Source organism: Sorghum bicolor, chromosome 4 (assembly GCF_000003195.3).
Source record: "Sorghum bicolor cultivar BTx623 chromosome 4, Sorghum_bicolor_NCBIv3, whole genome shotgun sequence".
Classification (NCBI taxonomy): Eukaryota; Viridiplantae; Streptophyta; class Magnoliopsida; order Poales; family Poaceae; genus Sorghum; species Sorghum bicolor.
This window is the reverse complement of record NC_012873.2, coordinates 11686656-11690049: the sequence shown is the minus strand read 5'-3', so window position 1 is coordinate 11690049 and position 3394 is coordinate 11686656.

Here is a 3394-nt window from a genome sequence, read left to right as displayed (position 1 = left end):
CCACAGTAAATATTCCTAAGGGGCTACCATAAGTTTATTGACATGGAGCTTGGTATTTATGAAGCAGTAAATATTTTTGTTTGTATTTTGTACTAATATGCTAAGAGAATTTAATATGCTACTAAGAGTATTAAAACGAAATTACTAATGCATGCTAATTTAACTAGATAACTACCATTCTGACCTTATGGGTAGGGTACGGAATTTAAAGTCTACCGATAGGACTTAGATAATGGAGAGGACTAACTCAGTGGGTTCATTGTCTGAAGTAACCTCAGTCAACTCCTCGTTGTCGACGAAAGCTGGTCGGCAGTCTACCTTGGGGTATACCCACGGTAGTAGTTTATCGGTAGACGGTGCGCAAACTACGAACTCGACGGTGACGCAAGACACAGGCAAGCTTTTTATCCACGTTCGGCCGCCGAGTTGGCATAATACCTACGTCCTGCGTCTGATTGTATTGATTTGTGTTGAGAGAATAATCTGCCATAGGGGGGTCCCTTGCCCCTCCTTATATAGTCTGGAGGGCAGGGTTACAGATCTGGAAACTAATCCTAGTCGGTTACAATTGCCATAGATAGTTCGATATCAATTCCTATTCTAACCGACTAGAATCCTGCTTGATCTCCACGTCTTGCTTCCTTGCGCGAAACTCCAAGCTGTCAGATCAAGCCTTGAGCCTGTCTCATAATGGGCCAAGCCTCCTGGCCCAAGCCTAGCTGTAAGGGTATAGGGGTTTATACCCCCACAGCTAGTCCCCGAGCACCATGTATTGTGAAGTAACACGCCATCTTGAGCTTCTTCGACCAATGAAACATCATCATAGAAGAAGCTGATTGTTCGAAGAATGCATGGTGCTCTTGAGAAAAAATATTTCTTTTCCAGTGAAGTGTGCCCACTTTACTTTTCTGAAAAGCACGGATCCTCAAAAAAGCAAGCATATTCACCGCAAGGTGAAGTGTGCCCACTTAGTCCCCGAGCCTGGTAGTAGGTGACATAGGCACGTGGTGCCAGGGTCAAAAGAAAATTCCTCAACGTAGTTTTGAAACTGAGATGCATCGCCAGATGCATCGTACCGATGTAGTCTTCGAGCTTGCTGGAAGGCGAAGTATGAGCCTTGTAGCAAGGTCTAAGAAATTAAAATTATCCAGTCCCCGAGTGTCTCATGCTCATTTACCATCGAATAGACTTATCAATTGTGAAAAGCTGGTCAACCAGTCCCCGGGTGTAAAATGCTCGGAGATCGATACAGCTCGCTGATTTCCGAACTAATAGACTAAGCGACCAGTCCCCGAGCATCAAGCGCTCGGTGGTCGGTGCAGTCCCAATAAAATTTGACGAGCAGTCCCCAAGCATCAAGTGCTCGGTGGTCGGTACATTTCTTGAAGTTCCGAGTTGATAGACTGGGCGACCAGTCCCCGAGCATCAATTGCTCGGTGGTCGGTAGAGTCCTTGAATTTCTGACTTTATGGACTGGGCGACCAGTCCCCGAGCATCAAGTGCTCGGTGGTCGGTGCAGTCCTCCGATTGTTGACCATTTTTTGTATGCTTGTTTTGAAAAATTTTACCACATAAATGTTGACGTGACGAGACCTGACGGGATGTCAGAAGGCTGCATGAAAAGTTGCGCCTGGCAACTGTGCAGCCGCCTTTTGCGCGGTTTGAGAAAAGAAAACCATCAATTTGTACGAAAACTCCGCCGCATTAATTGCCAATAATCATTGAAAACCGAAGCGCCGCGTCCGCCGTATGGCCCGCCAACTTCCCAAGAATGCGGGAAGTGGGAGGGGTGAAGTTGTGGTTTATAAGATCTCGACGGTTACCCCTGCACTGCTTACCCTGCCATTGCCTTCAAGCCTTCCGCTCTTGCCTCCTTCAATCACCTACACCTTCCTAGCTCAAAGTCACTCCCACACCTCCAATGGCGAAGAGCGACTCCAAGAAGAGGGCCGAGCTGATGGCCAAGGAGTGGAAGAAGTCCCGCAGCACTGCAAAGTCCCTCGGAGACATCGTCGATATGGGGCTACTGCACAGCCCAGAGCTTGGCGGCTGGAGGGCGCCAGAGGGGGAGAGCTACCCCGACCCCCACGCCGGTGAGATCGTAGTGTTCGAGGATTTTATTAAGAGGGGTTTTGGGGTTCCTGTTCATCCATTTCTTCAAGGTCTTCTTTTGTATTATGAGATCGGGATTTGCAATCTGCACCCGAACTCAATCCTTCTCATTTCCACTTTTATCCATCTGTGAGAGGCCTATGTTGGCATAGAGCCGCACTTTGATCTCTTTCGTTATTTGTTTTGTTTAAGAAAGAAGGGGGCAGTTGGAGGCTCCAAGATTGCAGGTGGAGTATACCTCAATCTTCGCGACGGAATGAAGAATTGTTATCTGCACTGTCTGTTGAACACTTCCCTAACCGAATGGTACAGGAAGTGGTTCTACGTCAGGGAAGAACCGGGCAGCTCCACGTTCTGTGACGTGGGGTACATCCCCGAGAAGAGGGTAAGCTGGACCGACCGCCCAGAGTTCGACGGCCAAGTGGCGGACCTGATGAAGCTGATCGACTGGTCGCGCTTGGACGGGCTAGGCGTGGTCGGCAACTTTGTGTGTCGTCGGGTGATGCCCTGCCAGAAGAGGGTACACTCGGCGTACGAGTACGCCAGGAGCGTAGACCCGACCAGGATGCGGCCTGAGGTCTTGGAGAAGGCAGAGGTGCAGCAGCTGTTGAACGAGCTGTTCAACTTTGCGGACGGGGGGTTCGTCCGTGGTAGTGATCGGGTGCAAGCCTTCAAGTTGGGGCGACCAGCACCTAAGGTATCTTACTTATTATTTCGCCTTAGCTTTTTTTTTTATTATTGTCTGCTGCTGACTCGTCTTTGTTACTTTTGCAGATTGGGGATGTTGACCGGTGCACAGTGTATGTCTCGCTGGCACCTGGGATGGAGAATCCTGTGGGGGAAGATCCGCCGGAGGAATACGCTGCTCGGTGTACTCGTTACACCAGCAGTGAGGAGGACCAGACCCGCCCCGTCTCGACCACCAAGGAGAGAGTGGTGGGGAAAAGGCCGTTGACAGCAGATCCTTCGCCTGCGCCGACGCTGCCGGCAGAGAGCAGCCAAGCGCCAAAGCGACGTCGGCTCGTCCGGATCACCGACGACGACGATGAGGAGGAGGAGGCCGCGCCGTCGCTGGTTCGAAGGCCTCGTAGCCGTCCGGACAGTGCACCGGCCACTACTGATCTGGTGGCCAGCGACCCTCCGGCGCCACGCGTTACGGAAACGGGGGCGCAGGTGCCGACCGGTAGGGCTAGGAGGAGGTTCACCGCGGCCCATCGTCGATCAGACCTGTAAGTGTTCGACTTACGTACTTTAGCGATTTTTTTTTGCTGAAAATGCTGCT